The sequence below is a fragment of the Sipha flava genome, unplaced genomic scaffold (genome assembly GCF_003268045.1).
Source record: "Sipha flava isolate LNK unplaced genomic scaffold, YSA_version1 236_pilon_pilon, whole genome shotgun sequence".
Taxonomy (NCBI): Eukaryota; Metazoa; Arthropoda; class Insecta; order Hemiptera; family Aphididae; genus Sipha; species Sipha flava.
Window position 1 is genome coordinate 1,599,106 of NW_020272878.1, and position 20,060 is coordinate 1,619,165.

At 29.2% G+C, this 20,060-nt stretch overlaps 1 protein-coding gene and 1 pseudogene across 2 annotated transcripts in view; both read left to right on the forward strand.

Annotated features, from left to right (window-relative positions):
- Positions 1 to 20,060, forward strand: part of LOC112683787 (contactin-4-like) — a 577,774-nt gene that overhangs the window by 419,686 nt on the left and 138,028 nt on the right. The gene's annotated exons all lie outside the window — the stretch shown is intronic.
- Positions 18,639 to 18,886, forward strand: LOC112683791 (annotated as a pseudogene).

The window sequence follows — 20,060 nt, forward strand, 5'->3', positions numbered from 1 at the left end:
TTGTAACAAGATGGAATATAAAACATACGATGGCTGCTGTATTATTTATAGAGTTAATATTTCATTACGTGTATAGGATATAATAAGTGAATATTATAAGTGTGTACGATCATACATTAGGCATATGCACTTTACTTTTGCGTTTTACTTGAATGGCAATGATGCACTTCTATATACGATTTGTACAAACTCCGTTACGTGTACTTCACCCTCACGCAGCCTTACACTAGGATTACGGTATGGGAAGGGAACACGGACTACGTTTTTACGGTAGGAAACGGGTACGTGACCATAGTCGCCGCCGTAAAAACTAAATGATTTCAAGTATAGAGCAATATTGAAATCTCTTCAGTTTTTTTTCTTTTCAGTCCGCAGCAACAGCAACTATATTATTATACTACTTCGGGCCGTTAGCTTAACCGAAGAATTTTTGTAGACAATGACGCTCCACTCGTGGGACCCGATTGAGAATTCCATTAGATTATTTGGAAACATCGTCGTCTTATGGCAAGACACCATTGAAACAGTAACGGAGTGTATCAGGCAGAATGGATATTAAAAAAGTAAACGATGACAGTGGTGGGGTCGAAGTACGGTTGAAACGACAGAAGATCGGTGAGGCACTAAAGGGTAATCGTCACCGACCACCGTGGTGGCCGACGAATAGACAAAAAAAAACTGGGTAAACAAATAGGTATATCACTCTATCGTCATTACTCCCATCGTCCGTTAGAGAATTTGGAGATCGAAGTCTAACAATAACAAAGGCCACGTGGTGTATAATACTCATTCGTTACTGGCGTTTAAATAAAAAATAAAACATTGGGCTCCATCTGAAGTGGACATTACATAGGATAAAATCCAAGGGTGCTGATTTGGGCTTAGCACCCTCTATATATTGGTATATTGGTTGTTGGGAAAAATCTACTTCTCGCGATTTTTCTTCCTTTTAATATCGATTCCGCATAGTAAAACTAATTTAAACTAACTATCAATGTTAGAAAAACAATTTTATCGGCATTTCCGGAAATTATTAAAATATATAAGCATTTGTTAGGTTCAAAGTATATTTAATAATTATTCGATTGATTTTTTGAAAAAATAAATCTATCTGACCATTAAATTAACCTAGTGATCAAATTGTTTTTGATGATATATCATAATCATTTTTGGTTGTGTACTCAGTACCTTTAGATATGTTTTTATCCTTTAAAATTAAGTATGGTGCAGTGGTTATATCACAGTTATCAGTTTAAATCCGACGGTATCCGAAAAAAAAGTACCTGGAAAAAAAGTCCCCGGAAAAAAAAGGACCAAAAAAAAGTATTCGGAAAAAGAGTACTTGAACAAAAAAGCACCAAACAGGTTAGAACCAAAACAAAAAATTAAGTACCAAACAGGTATATAATTGTGTATGTATTGAATGCCAAATAAATTGCAAAATATCTTAACAGCGATAACATTAATAACGAAAAGTAAAAACTATACCTGGATATAATATCATAAATAATAATAAACATTAAAATCAAAATACCATATAAAATAAAATTTAAATTTTATATTTTTCCTAAACTTGTTGAAATATATAAAATACATCATCACACTATGCTATGATCACAATATATATTTATATTATATAAAGCTTAACAGTGGTTAGGTTTAACCACGGCTTATCTTTATTACGTGATCCAAGATGCAATAGTACAAAATTACATTATTGATTATCTAGTATTATTATATTATAAAGGTATACCCACTAACGAAAATAATTTCTTTCTTTTCGTTATTAATGTTTTCGTTGTTAAAAAATGTCACCATTTTATTTTCGCGATTTTTATTTTTGCGATTTTCACATAGACTCGTATATGAGTATATTATGTAATAAACCATAAAAAAAAAATTAAAACAATATTTAGTAATAAGTATTATAAATTAAAATTAGTTTTAAATAATATTTTTTCTTTAATATACATCAACATAAATCAAATTTATTTATGGATACAGGAGGCAGGGGCTTATTTAGGGGGGTGATATGGATATTAGAACACTAGCCATCGACCATATTCTATGGTATTTCATTAAATTACAAACTTACTTACAGTATAATTTGAATAAACGTTGTATACAACTAGTCGATTTTACATACACTGTCTTAATATAATCATTTTCATTAGTATAATAATTTATAAAAATACATGTTATTTATTTATGTAATATAGGAGGGGGCAGAGCCACCCACTTATAAGTATATTAAATTTTAAAACACCCCGTTAAATGAATTCTGGATACGCTACTGACAAGAGGTTAGCACAGATAGGACACAATTAGCTTTTAGTGAAATTGATGAACAATTGTATGGACATTGGCGTAGATTTACGGTCTAAAAACGCTTATTTTCTTAAATGTACTTATTATATAAGGTTATAATGTTTTTTTTATTTTTGCTTATTGCATAAATGCATTAATATTGTAACATATATATATAATTTAAATGTAAATATAAATAATATAAATTATTTATTAATTTAGTCAGTATAAATAATATTTAAACCGTGTCCAATCCGGACAAACATAAACGTATAATTTTTTTTTTTCGTTTGATTTTTCTAGGATATTAGTACCTACTTAATGCAAAATAATCATTGTCTGCGGCTATTTTCAGGTACATTTATATGCGACAAGACGTCGAGGATTAATGCACACCGTGATATGCTGACCCATTTGATATTTGACAAATATAACTGTTATAATTAATGCAATTATATCATACGTACTAAATTCGTATAAATTATATGCAAAGAGAGTAGTATAGAAAACAGTCACACAGACCAATAATCCAATAAAGGATTCTCACATGGGCTCGTATCCTCATACCGATTTTCTAATAAAATCTTACATCAAAAATCGGAGACGGAAAATATTATACTTGGAATGTAGGTATTTATCCTTCCCCTTACGGTGTAATGTTCCTAGGATTCAATGTAAATTTGCTATATGTAAACTTATATAATGAGGAATTCATATACTTCCGAGTGGGTTGATAGTAATATTATAAGAAAATAATACAAAAGGACATGATGTTATACATTTCCAAAGAAATTATACATCACATACAGGGAATACTCGTATTATGTTTTAGAGTATATTGTTATTTCCTTCGGTAGCATATAATCCTAATATGATCTTATTAAAATTACTTTTTACTTGCAAAATTCCTGAAAATAATGTTTTGATGATTAAAATATCCACGTATTATACATGCCTATCCAACGATTATTTATTAGTAGGTATTAATAGGAATAACCGAATTGGTTCCCGTTTGAAAAAGGTATTTTATTAGGTATAGCCAAATTGGTTCCTGTATATGTTGTATATTTACAGGTAAAATAGTGCCAATTTTGATTTTTAGTATAATTTACCTACACTACTAAAAATTAAAATCCAGTGGGCCAGTGCATAGAGAGCAAAAAACAAAATTTTAAATGCTATATGTATGACATATAAACATAATCATTATATATTATATATTCGATAAGATAGAGTATAGAAATATAATAGACTATAGATTACTAAAGACTATAAAATTACTAGCAAACAGGAAACAAATAACAAATACTTGGAAAATTTTATGACAGAGTACATTAATGAGAAGATTACGATAATTTAATATTTAAAGAAAATTAGCTTCAAATTTGCAAATCAGTAGTTTTAAATTGTATTTATTATATTTTATTATTTGTATTTCGTACACCTAAGTGATGACTAGTTGACGATCAATCGATTTAAAATTGTATATATTTTATCCTTTTTTTTAACACACAATAATGCACATTGTTAAACAAGCCTACTTTAAAGTTGACAGTCCTAAGTCTGTAAAATTGAGAAGAAAAATGTGCGTAATTAAACGGGAACCAAATCAGCTATACCTAATAAAATACCTTTTTCAAACGGGAACCAATTCGGCTATACCTGATAAAATACCTTTTTCAGATGGGAACCTATTCGGCACGTGGGGTTGGAGCTTGGGAACCAATTCGGTAACAGCTGTATGAATATTGAGCTCAAATTATTGCGAAACCCCAAATTAATATACTACCTGAAATAAACAAATAAACTATAATCGCTTATCGTTTATAACCTCCTGCATCTTATGTAAAGATTAGACGTTTAAGTTTTACGTACCACGGTTGTCGGTGACATTTTCGAGTGCCAATCAAGTATCAGAGTAAAGGGGAAGTTAAGTAATTGTGGTTATAAAGGTCGCATTCAAAATGTATTTAATTTTGGTTAAGAGAACGATTACAGTGCTAGTATTTAGATCGTTGTTCGGAGAGATACTATCATGTGTCCGGAATGAATATAAATGGTGGAGAGGGTGGGGCACATGAGAAATCCTCTGCGAATGCATTATAAAGGAAGTAATTAAACGTTATTATAATGTATAAGTGCTTTTATGTCACCTCTAAGCATACAATTAGCGATGATGAGACACATATACGGAGATCGATGTTTCCTAGTTTGTAGCAGAATATTAATATGTTACGCGAGAATTCCGCAAAAATCTACCGAGCAATTTAATATCCTTCCTCAGTGTTGGGTTATTGTGCACAGACTCCGCGTGAAAATCATTCTCTGCGGTATATACGTATACAATTATATATATATATATATATATATATATATAGTCTATACAAATATATGATACGAACTATAGCCACTGAAGCCAAATATCGGTTCGGTTATTGTCGGAGAAATTCGATATTATTTGATATTACGTTTTTTTCTTCTTAGCCTTCAAACACCACTCTCAAAAGTATATCATTCGAATATAAAATACAGATTGCTTATCGTATACTTATCAGACGTGCGTATTGAAAACAATTAGCATCGATCTTATTTTTGAAATCACATATAATGTTCCACTAAAATAATAATAAATATAATAACAATAATATGTATTTTTTGTACATGTTACATGCCGAGTATACCTAACATTTTTATACTATATGTTGTTATGTGACTGACATATACGTTCAATATATACGTAATGGTATACACTTGTGTCTGTGTATGTTTGTATACAAACGCTACACAAAAAAATTTAACCAAATTTTTAGTTCATCTTTTGAAATTCTATGTTTAATATTGAATGTTACTTATATCCATAAATCATTAAAAAAAAAAATAAAAAAAAGTATTAATTGTTAAAAAAAAAAAACTGGACTAAGAGAGATGAAAATGTAATTTTTTTTAAAAATGTAATACATAAAATTTTGTAAAACATAAATATTACTTGTGTACTGTATTTATATTTACTTGAAACATTTTAAGCTCACAATTTCGTATGTCATGTTTACTGCAAATTAATTAACTGACATTAAATTACTATCGAAGTAATTGATATTCGATCAGTACTGTACTAATTTACGGTCGGTGCACCATCCTTTCAAGTGTATTCAAGTAGTCAGTCGATGGTTGTATATTATATGTAAATAATTAGATGGAAAATATCGATACAAAGGAGTTTAAAGAGACTACGTATAGAGGAAAAGAATAGCAAATGAAAATAATTTATTACCATTGTTTATAAGAAGGGATACAATCAAGAAAAGATTTATTTTAAATTATTTAAAGAAAATACAGTTTGAAAAGTACATTACAATGGTCTAGGTAAAAAAAAAAAAATTAACATATCTAAATGAATATATTGCAGTCTGTTGTTGGCTCATGCACTAAATAGCAATCGGCCCATATATCCTTATGGCATATAGTATACTCATTCAACTGTAAAGTATAAAGTATAATAACGAGTTAGTGGAACTTTTTTATAAATACTTTTAATAAATTTAATGTGAAGAATAGAATTTAATGTATTTGATTTATAATACAATTACTAACCATATTGTCATCTAATATTGAATAGATTAAAATGGAACATATAATTCAGCTATATAGACTGAACTATAATATAAATTGATTTTGAAAAAATATGTATTTTAACACATAAATATAAATATGAAAAAATTGCCTTGTTAAAATAATATATAGAATGAATATATAATCTTATGTTAACTACTTTTAGTGAGTTATTTAAATTATTTAATCAATTGAAAAATAAACATCTCAGAAAATTATTATATTTGTACTCACAAAAAGATTCAGTAGACTTAAGTGAGTAGATTGAAACTATTTATTATAATCTATACAAGTATCAAGTATAAATATATTAACTGCTAAAAGTCATTATTGTTTTAATTTTCTTTTTCTCGAACGGTTAGTAGTCCATGATACTCCATAAAAATCGAAATTTTCAATTTGGCCCACTACCAAAGAAGTTTGTAAATCTCTACTTTAACATTTCTACTTGAGCCACCTTGTAAAAGTTCAAAATAATAGCATTCCAAATTCAAGTATAGAGTATATAACTTAAAGCTATTTGGATTTAACCCAGTTAAATTGCCAAACATCAAACATTTCGAAAGTATTTGCAGATATAAGCATAGTTATTAAAGGTGTAATAATATCTTATTTAAGCAAAGAAACCTAGCAATTATTTTTAAAATTAGAATGTTTATGCATTTATTCATTGGAATGAAAGTCGAAATTAATTTTCAAACATATGTCATATCAATATCAATAATATCACTGGAAACTTTTATTAGATATTTATCGGTAATTATACGAGTAACTATTACATTAACATAAAACTATTTTAATGCATTTTACTGTTCCATGAAGAATATTTTTAAAATTAATTTTCGTAGAAATACTTAAACCTTAAATATTTATATAACCAGCATATCAACTAACTGATCGAATTATTTAATTGGTGATATAATATGAAAAAAATTAACTACAGCGATATTTCGTTTTGATATGTGTATTTTAATTACCCCTGTAATTATATTACGCGTATAATGCGTACCTAATATTATCATGTATTTCGATATTAATTGATATTATTTCGTTATGTATAAAGTATAATAACCATGGAGACAGAGAATAAATATCGGTTCAATTAGTTATCGTCAAGTGTTGGGAAAACAATACAATTTCATTACAAACAAATAAACAACACATGAAAACTGTAATTAAATAAAATACCTATTATTCTATTGACATTAGACCCTTTTTTTATGTATATTTTTTTTATATCAATGTACAAAGTATGATACGACGCATTTGAATACATGCATATGAAAAAAATACTGCTATTAATTAATTTATTAACGACTTGCAGAATCCATAAGACGTGCATACTGCACACGCCCAATATACGCATAAAAATTATTGACAATCATAAATACTGAATACACATAAATAAATATATATAAATAATATATATATATATAAATAAGCACACGCAAAAGTTAATAAAAAAAAAAACCCGTTTTTAATTCAATAAATAATCTCGATTTATCAGCTTAACGCCCATAAATTAACAATGGTACAAAACAATAAATTATAATATTAATACTTGAATCTGCTTTTATAAATTAAAAGATAAATTATTATACACCATACAATTCATTTTTTAAATTTATCTTAATTATATATATAAATATTTATTGTTTATTTTTCGAATCATTTGTTTTTATGTTTAAAATATTGAACAACTCTTTCCTGCTTTCCTCATTTCTTACAACGAATTGTTTACCTACATTTTAATCATTTGACCTGTGGCACCTGTGTTTGAGTTTAATTTCAATCGTAATTAATGAAATTTAAATATCAGAGGCACTAAAAAGATCAATGATCTGAAAAAAATAATTAAAATAATTAAACGTATTTAAGTCAAATTTTATTACAGTTATATTATTTATTCTTTATATCAAAATATTTATTTTTAAACTACACCCGTTACTACTATTCTTGGAGAAAATCTGGGAATTAAGATGAGAATTGAAGACTTAATTAGAGATTTAGTTTAATTAAAATTTTGCAAAGTCTTATTGGTATACATTGTACAATAATTGAAAAACCTAAAATTAGAATGTAGTATTGTAAAATAAACTGACTGTTTAAGTTATTTTAACATTTTTCTCTTCGAAAACTATTTAAAAAATGTGTTAGGATAATATAATCATAGTCTCTAGGTTCTAGAACACATTTTGAAAATAGTGATTGTTGGTATTGAATTCTCGACAATGTTCGTCGCACGACTTCAACCTGGCCAGTGAAGTCTAGCACTGCATTGATGATAATGATTTAGAAAGCTGTGTTTATTTTACATTGAGTTTACAACGATTATTGTTTTATTTCATTACACTTATTGTGTTTTGAAGGTATTTGGAAAATGTTTTTCGAAGCGAGAAAAAACATGTAAACAATATGATATCGAAAACCGGGATTCGGGAGCAAGGAATATTTATGAAATATTATGAAACGTATGAATAGCGCGCGCGTTTACTCGTCGCGGTAATGCGCGGTATCTAATGAGAAAATTGTTAACCCTCAAACCGCTCGTCAGCCGCTTCCGTGAACAGCTTATTCCGGTTAAATATTAATTTGCCGTGTTCAGCAGTGGTGCTGCGCGCAACGGATCCGGATCCGACGACGCACTCGCGGTCGCTGGGCGTGCATTCCGTCGCCGACGCGTTTTCGCCGAAACATTCGTGCCACAGCCGCCACCGTACGGATACCGTTTTGCTCGTCGTGCGATCCGTATCCGAACGGTGAAGAAGTTTCTCAACGACTCTTTTGAACGATGATGATAATAATAATAATAATACGTTCGGCGCGCGCGAGTCAAATGCGTTTTACCGACAAAGGATGGCAGGAATGTGCTTTATTGCGATTTGAGTACCGCGAGGTGTTGTTGCGGGGTACGCACGCGTATGCATGTAAATAGCTTTCGTTCGTCGCTGAACGCTATCCGGATTAACCGTCGTGTCTTTGACCGTGCACCCAAACAATGGCGTGTTGACAATATTTATAAGGAGCGGCGGCTCCATCATTATTTTGTGGGTGGGTGGTTAATAATTAGGTGCGTACTATTTTTCATATAAGATGAATAAAATGTTTATGTTGCAATCGTCAGATATCAATAGTATCTCACAATATATAAATATCGCAACATATAGTATGAGTATTAGGGGTCGTAGTCATACACGGTTATTAGAGTACACGTGTATTAAATCTATTAATATCCGTGTTTTCAATACACAGGTGTTTATTACTGATACAAGTGTATTTAATACCCGTTACCCGTGTACTTATACCATCTCGTATGTATTACCCGATAAGTAAATATCAGACACCCGTTTAATTATTAATTTAGAGTAATTAAAGGTATATTATATAATTATTCAATTATTGGTATGAATCTTGTTTTGCTTTCACAGAAATTGGCAATTTTTTTTTAAACTAAATGGATATTTCACTCTTATAAAAATGATTTTAACTTGAATACTTTATTATACCTATTTATAATTACTTAATATTTTAACTTATTTTATCATAGTTTATATAAAATGTTTTCTATATATGCCATCGCTCCGGCACATACGAATTGCGTCCCTAAATGATATTTTGTCCGAGTTGCATCCGTTGTTTTCTTGGGCCATGGGTTTTTCAGCAACTGTGAATATTGTTTGGTGATAAACTCGTAGTTAATCTCGATTATCATCGATATCTTATCTGTAAATACCACCTTAAAATTTATTGTTGGAAATTTTTTTTGTTCATGTTAGCATTAGTCTTACTTCGTAAACCATTACATGTTACACCAAATATAATTTATGCAGACTTCGAACAAGCAATACACTCAGCCATAAATGGTTCAGCCACTTATTAGACTCAAAATCGCCTGGAATGGTCTGGACGTATTCAAATATTTAAATTCGGTTATAAAACTTAAATTTCTTAAGAAAAATCGTAGAAAATAAATTTTGTATTGGTTATTATTTATTACTAGTTTCTAACCATCCCACGAACCATGTATGCACAAAAAATTATTATTTATAGAGACTCACTTTATGCTAATCCCAAAGTGAGTCTTATAAGCGGCGTCCACTATATATATACAAGTATATAATAAATAATTTCAAAATCTTATATCTTTTATTATTTAGAAATATAATATCTAAATGTTATGAATGTTATGACTTAAGTTCAAATTATGTAATCCGTTAAAATTCTACGTTATCGTTATTTGTAATATTATATTATATATGATAATTTTAAATTGGTTTTAATTTTAAACAAACAATCCCAAAGTTGTTTTATTGCCATCTTTACGGCTTTGATAACTTATAGAATTATTTTTTCAATTTGAAGAATATTTTATACTGTGCGTCTGTGACGTCCACTGTTTTACGCGACACATTGCAATTTTAATATTTTGGTTTAAAAGGTGAGTTATCAACCAAAAAGTTAAGTGTGGCAATATGGTAAACGTCAAGGTAATGAGGGCTATTTGTAATTTATATGATGATAATTCAAATGAAGAGTTTAGTTGTGCTGGTAGATCAACAGGATCATTCGGCAGACATTTAAAAGTAATACATAACGTATATTAATAAATAATAATAAAATTCATAATACAATTGCTATAAAGAAATTCAATATTTAATATTAGAGAAATCTCAATTATTACAATAAAAAAATATGGAGAATAAAATACACGGTAATATCGGGTATTTAGATACACAGATAATGACGAGTATTTAGCTACACGGGTAAGGCGGGTGAACAGGTATTTACAAATACACGTGTATTTTATTTAAACGGACCTTAATCTCGTTTCAGATAAGAACACGTGTACCCGTGTAATTCATTACACGTGTAATGGCGAGCACTATTATGTATACCATATATAATAGTATTACGTAGTATGTATATTATGTTTTTATACACTTATACAATACCTATAATCTATAATTTACAGGATGTTTAAAAAATAAAATTGTATTTAGCTAATAGTTTATTTTAATTGATGTTAAAAAATGATGGAACTTGAATAAATTAAGTATGCATGTAACTGTAACAATACTAGAATTACAATGACGCCAGAAGTAAGAGCTACGTTTCGTCTAATGTGAGCGTTTGCGTTTCTTTCGATACGCCTAGTTCACGTACCTATTATTATTTTTTCAATCTAATTTTTAAATAGACTTACTGAAAGTATACTATATTGTATTCTTTGGAATGAAATTTTCGTTTAAAAAAACTAGATTGTCTTATGACGTAAAAGGGTGGTAAATTTTTTATTACATAAAAATGTTTTGCTTCTTCTTCTTCTTTTCGTATCGATCTTCATATTCTCTTCCCTTCCCAATAAGCCACAATTTGTATTGTCTTGTCTGAATTTATGGCTACACAATAAGTACTTGGTTTTTATATCGTTTAATTGCATTCATGTGTGTATTGCACAAATATTTATGCGAAATGATTCGTACGTAAATATCATAAAATATTTCCCTTGATAACGGCCGTTCGATATACTACCGGTCAATGTTATTTCTAAATGGTTAAAAAGATAAACGGATTTTTTTTTTTATATGTTATTGTATTTTTTTTTTTTTTTTACAAAAAATGTTTTCTAGATTCGTGCCCGTACACGCAAGTACAACGTTCATAATGGTACACCACTTACTCGCTGATGTGTGTTTCGGATGAGGAGGAAGAAGTCGATCTATCGCGTTTCGTTTGATGGATATATTGCTCACGCGTGCGAAACAATTGAATTACTATGACGATCGTTCGTCGGCGGCGAAACCTTTGCGAAGTTCGTAAAATTAAAGGGCCGCTGATTGTGCGAGTGGTGTGCCACAACGTAGTATTATTATGAAATCAAGTGTGTTATATATGATGCGTACTATGTGTATCGGATGAATATTTTTAACGATAAATATTATTAGGGAATCATTTAATGATTTAGTGGTTTATTTTTTATAATGTTCTCCAGATGATATGCTATTCAATATTTGTTCAAAAATAAAAAACAATTATTTTCTGTAATCATAACATTGTTGTGTATTATTATGGTTGTTTACATTGACTACAAATCTCTTACGAGATTAATTTTATATCGACTTAAAATGACTCATCTCATGTGATGAGATATAGTACGGTTTTGACTACAAAACAATTAATAAATCGATCTGAAAATATGTAAACAATACTGTAAAAGACATTGTTTTATCGAACATGCAATGTAACTCTTTAAACATGTTCGCTTACTTCTTATGCTTAAACTATGAATTTTTTCAAATCCTTATTTACAGAAAAAATCTGTATACTATAACTATATTTTCCAGTAAATATCTTTTTAAACCTTTTTTTATAACTAGTAGCAATAAAATATTTTGTTCTTCAAACTGGAACATCAATATTTTTTAGGCAAATAATTATTTAGTTAATTTTTAAGATGACGAGTTTGATTGGGAGCCGCTTTCTCCTACATTTTTTTTCTTTGATATTATTGAGTTCCAAATAACATTGTTACATAACTGTTCATTATGGAAATTTAGCTCAATTATTTTGTGCATTAACATTTTACTTATAAATACATAAATGTATCTGCTCCTACGTAAATATATAATAAACGAAGCTAATGAAAAACATTAAAATATATATATATATATATATATTTTTTTTTTTGATAAATGTATTTTGAACTTATAGTTATAGACAGAATTTTTCAAATTATTAAAAACTATCATCAGAATATTAAATCGTTTTTCCAATAAAAAAAAAAAAAATGCCTTGCAAACATGTGTATATTTTATGTTGGTGATTCAAAAGAACGTATCGATCCAACCTTCAGTCAATTATATTCATATAGACATGAGTATAATTGTTCATCCACATTTCGTATGCAATATGTAAGAAGAAATAGCAAACATGCCAGATATATTTATTTTTTTACTGCAATACAGCGAAATTATATAAGCTCGTGGTTCTTATAATATTTATTATGATTGAATAATTTCTGGAAATCTTAATTTCAGTTGGCCCCGGGCTCCGTAGTTCTGTAAAAGTAAGAAGCGCTCTTATATGCACTTATTATGCTACCTGACAACTACCTTTACACAGTATTTAATTAGTTGTAAAGGGAGGTACATATGGGGATGAAGATTCATTGAAAAATTGAAACGGTAAAATATTTTATTGTTACGAAAACACATGGATTTTATTACCACTTTAATATTCATATAATAATTATACAGTTTATAATATATATAACCAAACATATATCAACTATATCAGAATTACGCCTTGGATTTAGAGCGGCATATGTATGTATGTTAAAGATATTATTTTCAAAAATGTATATTGAAAGCTAATTCTTCAAATTAACTTTTATTGCTGTATGTAGAACAACTATAAAGGCCACGCATTCATTTTTTACTGTAAATTATAAATCGTATTAAAAGCAATTTATTTGCATAACAATAAATAAAAAACAATATTTTTGTGTGGTAAATTTAATTTTATGAAAAGTAATATCGATGAGAATATGTATAATCTTATGGTAGATTACAATAAAATATCGATATGAAATTAGAATAAAATTAAATGTTTAGTGTATTTAGACCTATTTAGACTACGAAGTTTATGGATATTATCAACATGGTCATATAGATTACAGGGGGTACAAAAATAGACATTTTTTCCAATTTAATACAAACGAGCCTTATACGCGAAGGAAATAAAAAAATAAAATGTATACTATAGTATATATAGCAAATATATATATATATATATATATATATATATAATGTGTTATATTTTCGTTTGTATTGACCGAAATCTCAAACGCCAGATTCTAGAGGGGACTACGTAAAAGATATAGTGATTTTAGAACATATTTTCCAAGAGACATAAATACGCTAGTCTTGACGGACTGACGAAAATTGGCCACGTATAATAACATTATTTCATTTTTATAGTAAGCCACTAAAACCCCAAAACAGTCTAGATTTATGAGATCCAAGACCGTACACTTTTCTCCCGTCAGCCAGTGTCAAACTTATCCTTTTTTTAAAACATTATGCTTGATAACCCGATAAAGCTGATCGTTTAAGGATGCGGCTATATCAGACAGGCAATCTAATTATTTTGTAACACGCGATTTATTAATCGGCATAGGTACCGATTGAAATTCGTTAAATATGAATAAACGTAATTATATTTATAGTTACCAGACGAGAGAAAAATATACGTTACAGAAAGCTTTTTGACCATACAAAAAGATACTTATAACAATAAGTAAATAAGTATATAAAATAAAGTATATATAAGTATATAAAATAAAAATAAAATCCCGGAATAATCAGTCTCTGAAGGATAAATTTACATAATTGTATCACTATTTACGCATGAACAATGATAATGTTAAATTATCTAATTATTTTAATCTTTCGTCGTCACAAAATATGACAATCCGCTATATATGTTAATTTTGATTATTAAATAAATTATATGTTAATACAAACTTACGCCGTTTACGATATTATTAAAACGATTATAAATAATTCGAACCAAACCATGTCACCACCTAATAGTACACCGTCATATCATAACATATTATTATTATTATCATAACGAAAACAGCTTGACATAAAATACGAGTAATGCATGCTAAAATTGAATTTATAAATAATAACATGATTCAGTAGGCGGCGCACAGTGGTCTGAAACAAATATTTAGCTGGCTAAAAGTGTCATTCCAAAAACCTAAAAAATAATAAATTTTTTAATGAATTATTTTTTATTATAATATTTTGTGGATAAATTAAAAATATAAGATCATTAGATTGATTATCAAAACTTACACAGCAATTTGATTGGAAATATTAAAATTTTTATTGAATATTTCCAATTTTTTTGCGCAAAAATCTATATCATTTTTTTCGTACTTAATAAAAATGTTTAAAACTTTAACTTTCTCAATTCACAATTATTACATTTTTTTTTATTATATTACGGCATATTATTTAATTTTAATTTTTTTTTCTGTAGAACAATACCAAATTTAACACAAAAACACAATTTTTCCATTATTTTTTTACTTTTAAGGAGTATTACTAAAAACTACTCATTTTTACGCAATATTCAATAGATACGTGTTATAGTACAAGTTGTGAAAAACAAGTTAAAAAAAAAAAAAAAAAAATTCGCCCCAAATTGTTCTAATAATTAAGAAGTATCATTTTCCCTAAATAAGTGCCTACTTACTTTCAATAAAATTACAAAATACAATATTAATAAATTTAATTTTAATTAATACTATTATTAATAATTTTAATTGAATTAAAATTTTTATATTTATTTGAAACACATAGGTCAATATTTTATTATATACTCATTTCTAAAAAGGATTGGTTTAAATAAGTATAAAAATCATTATCTTCTTCATTATTTGGTTCTAGTATTCTTAATAATTTAATAACATCTTTTGATAGTTCTTGTACATAGGTTTTGAAAATATTTCACAATTTTTTTTCTATTAGTACATTTTCATAAGATGGATATATATCACTGTTTCTATTTTTAGAACCGTTGCGAATATTTGTATATTGTTGTTTTGTGAAATTATTCACAATTATAAAATCCAAAGCTTCAATTGGGGTATAGGGAATAGGACAAGTTTTGTTTGTACATGTGTAAGCCGAAATAATTTTTTTAGCTTTATTCGGAGATGATAAAGAATCTTCAAACAAAGAATCTACATTTCTATATTCAGACATAAACAATTTATTTTTGCAGTGTCTAATATTTCTGGAGAAATGATATTCGAGGAACTCAATAATGATTGTATTTTTTGTCTTTTGTTTCTTCCAGAACTCAATGCATAATTATTAATAGGTGGTCGACCTAAAGGCAACGAAGATTTATTTTTCTATACAGGCATCGTAAAAACGCTAATTAGCCATTCGACATTTTTTTTTTCAAACGTTTTATAGTCGTGTCTAACCATGGATCATTTCCGAGATGATTTTAAACAAAAATTGATTACTTCTTTTTCGACCATTTCAGTGTAATCATAACTCCAATTCAACCCACTCGATTCATTTACTAAACAATTTAAAATGGCTTGGTAATTGACTGCATGGATCCTTTTTCTCAATTATTTTTATTAGATCTCGATTATAAATTAATTTTGTAGAAGTCACATCAGCTAAAAAAAAAGTACGTACTATTACAACTACATTAAATACAATATTATTTGTACTACAGATTGAAATAAGCCAATTATTGCACGAGAATAATTTTTAACCAATTTATTATATTTAATATTATATGATTTTATGACCTAATGATTTCATATTTTTAGTTTACCCACAAAATATTATAATAAAAAATAATCTATAATATAAAAATGAATCGCAAAATGTGTTGGTAAGCGCATAACTCAACAACGCCTGGACCAATTTGGCCAAATCTTTTTTTCAAATGTTCGTTGAAGTTCAAGGATGGTTTTTACGGCGAGAAAAATTAGAATTATTGCTGGAAAAAACCCTAAAAATAGCCCTTTTCTTTTTCTAATACAAATGATTTGTAACTAAAACGTAGTCAATTTGAGCTTTATTGCTTAATATGTAACCAAAGGGAGTGATATGGCTGTGATTGGAATTGGTGCAGAGAATTCCAATGATGAAGTTACCCAATACCAAATGGGCCGCTATGTCAGTAGTAATGAAGCAGTTTGGCGAATATTTTCTTTTCCTATTCATGAGAGACACCCTTCTGTTGTTCACTTAGCTGTGCATTTAGAAAATGGACAAAGAGTGTATTTTACAGCACAGAACGCAGTACAAAGAGCTGCTCAGCCACCATCTACTACATTAACCAGTTTTTTTGAGACATGCCAAAACGATGATTTCGCACAAACATTGCTATATTCTGAAATGCCAAAATATTATACCTGGAATCAATCCTCAAGGAGATTTATACGACGGAAACAAGGAAAACCAGTTCCAGGATATACAGATGTATATTCCACCGATGCGATTGGCCGGATTTATTCAGTACATCCAAGCAATGATGAATGTTTTTATTTACGACTGCTATTAGTCAATGTACGTGGCCCAACATCATTCCAACAGTTACGAACTGTTGATGGTGAATTGTGTGGATCCTACAGAGAAGCCTGTCAACGTTTGCAATTGCTTGAAAATGACGCTCATTGGGATCAAACTCTCAATGATGCTGTAATATCATCACACGCTCATCAAATACGAACATTGTTTTCTATAATCATATCTACATGCTTCCCATCAAACCCAATTGATTTGTGGATCAAGTACAAATATTATATGTGTGATGATATTTTGTATCAAATACAGAATAGAATGGGAAATCCAAATATACAAATCAGTGAAGAAATTTACAATGAAGCATTGATTTCAATTGAGGACATGTGCTTGATAATGTCAAACAAACTATTAATTCAATTAGGCCTGACCGCGCCCAATCGTCCAATGCATGACGCTTTTAACCAAGAGTTGCATCGAGAAAGACTGTATGATCTCAACGCTTTGAAAGAATTAATTCAAACAAATCTTCCACTGTTAAATGAACAACAGAAGTATGTATTTGAAACTCTTATGAAAGTAACAAATGATGAAACTGGAGGGATTTACTTCTTAGATGCACCTGGTGGTACAGGAAAAACTTTTTTGATTTCATTAATATTAGCAACAATTCGCTCACAAAATAAAATTGCACTTGCACTCGCTTCGTCAGGAATCGCAGCAACTTTGCTTGAAAGTGGTCGAACAGCCCATTCAGCACTAAAATTGCCATTAAATATGCAAAGCAATGAAACTCCAACCTGCAACGTTTCGAAGAACTCTGCAATGGCAAAGGTTTTGCAGCAATGTAAATTGATTATTTGGGATGAATGCACGATGGCACATAAAAAATCTTTGGAGGCTTTGGACAGAACCTTAAAAGATCTACGGAGTAATAATAACCAATTTGGTGGTGCAATGATTTTATTAGCAGGAGATTTTCGTCAAACATTGCCGGTGATTCCACGATCAACGCCAGCTGATGAACTCAATGCATGTCTAAAGTCCTCCAGTTTGTGGAAACATGTCAAAGTACTTCATTTAAGCAAGAATATGCGTGTCGAGTTGCAAAATGACCAATCTGGAAACATATTCTCTAAACAACTCATTGACATTGGTAATGGCAAATTTCCTATAGACATGTTGACTGGCTGCATTAACTTTCCTCAAAGTTTTTGTCAGTTAACTCGATCAAAAGATGAACTTATTCAGAAGGTGTTTCCAGATGTTTCTCAAAATTACAGAAACCATGATTGGTTGAGCGAACGAACTATACTGGCTGCAAAAAACATAGATGTAAATGAATTAAATTTCAAAATTCAAGAACAAATTACAGGCGAATTGAGGATATATAAATCAGTTGATTCGGCTACTAATCAAGATGATGTAGTCAACTATCCACCGGAATTTTTAAACTCGCTGGATTTGCCAGGATTGCCACCTCACAATCTTCAATTAAAGGTTGGATCGGTGGTTATAATGTTGCGAAATATCAACTAACCGCGTCTTTGCAACGGTACACGGTTAGCGATAAAAAAATTACTAAACAATGTGATAGAAGCAACTATACTCAAAGGAAAGTATAAAGGAGAAGATGTTCTCATACCACGCATCCCAATGATTCTGACTGATGTGCCATTTGAGTTTAAACGACTACAGTTTCCAGTGCGTCTTGTTTTTGCTATGACTATAAACAAGTCCCAGGGGCAATCATTAAGTGTTTGTGGTATTAATCTAGAAAACCCATGTTTCTCACATGGTCAATTGTATGTTGCCTGTTCCCGTGTTGGAAAACCATCAGATTTGTTTATCTATGCGCCAGGTAATCAAACAAAAAACATCGTTACCACAAAGCACTACAATGATAATAATAATAATTATGATTCACATGATTAACAATAAAGCGATTACTTACTTTTAAATCCTTATATATGTTTTATTTAATTATTTTTTATTTACAACGCCCTATCACCAGGGTGACGTTCTGTTCAGGAGAATTTTTTAAAATACGTAGGCACAAAAACTGCCACATTACAAATCTTTTTGACAGGACGAAGTCTGTCGGGTCAGCTAGTTCATTATAAAATTTAGGATTTTTTAGTTTCTTGGAATGACACTTTTGGCCAGCTAAATATTTGTTTCAGACCACTGAACGGCGGTATCACGCGAATAATAGTTTACTCGAAACTAGACATACAACATAGTTTATACGATAGAATTGTAATTGTTAAGTTTTTTTTTTTTTATTATTTTTTAATTTTAGCTCTTGACAATAATGACTATTGAAATTTATACAAAAAAAAATATATAAATATATATATATTTAAAATACATAATTGAATACAAACAGGGAAGAGAATAAAAAATGTAAGAAATTTATACACTGATTAAGTGGTTAATTTTTATAATTTTTTAATATACTCTGAAGAGGTGAAGAATTTGACTAATGAGTTTAATGAGTTTTGTGAGTTTTTAAGTAAAATGTAGATCTACTCAGGAAGATTTTTTTTTCTGAAATCTACGTAGATGAGGCATTCTGTTAAAATATATTTAATACTCAGTCGGTATACTTAGTTTACTAAAAATTTGTGAGACATTTAATACTGGACAATATGAAAACCTCTTAATAGTTACCTTTACTTTTTTTTACATGTCCAAGGGATGGGGGCAAAGTGATATATTTTTTTTTATTCCTTGGAGTTTCGTAAATTGGAGGTTCCACATCGTTAGCCAAATATGAAGGCATTTGATTTTTATCAGTTATTAAGCATCGATTTTTGATAATATGAGTAATAAAAAATAACGTATTCGTGAAATTTGTTTTATAACTATTTTATAACTCGTGTGGCTTTCATCCGACGTAGAAACTAGACTTTTTGAAAATAACCAAGGTTTAACCGTTGTGTGTTCAACAAGTTCGGAACAATGAACGTAAATTATAAATTAGCTTGTGTACAAACTTTAATGCTGTTTGTCGTCAGTTTTACTGCCTTTCGGACCCTGATTTCCGCCACCGTAACTGGCTCCTTGTCGTTCCCA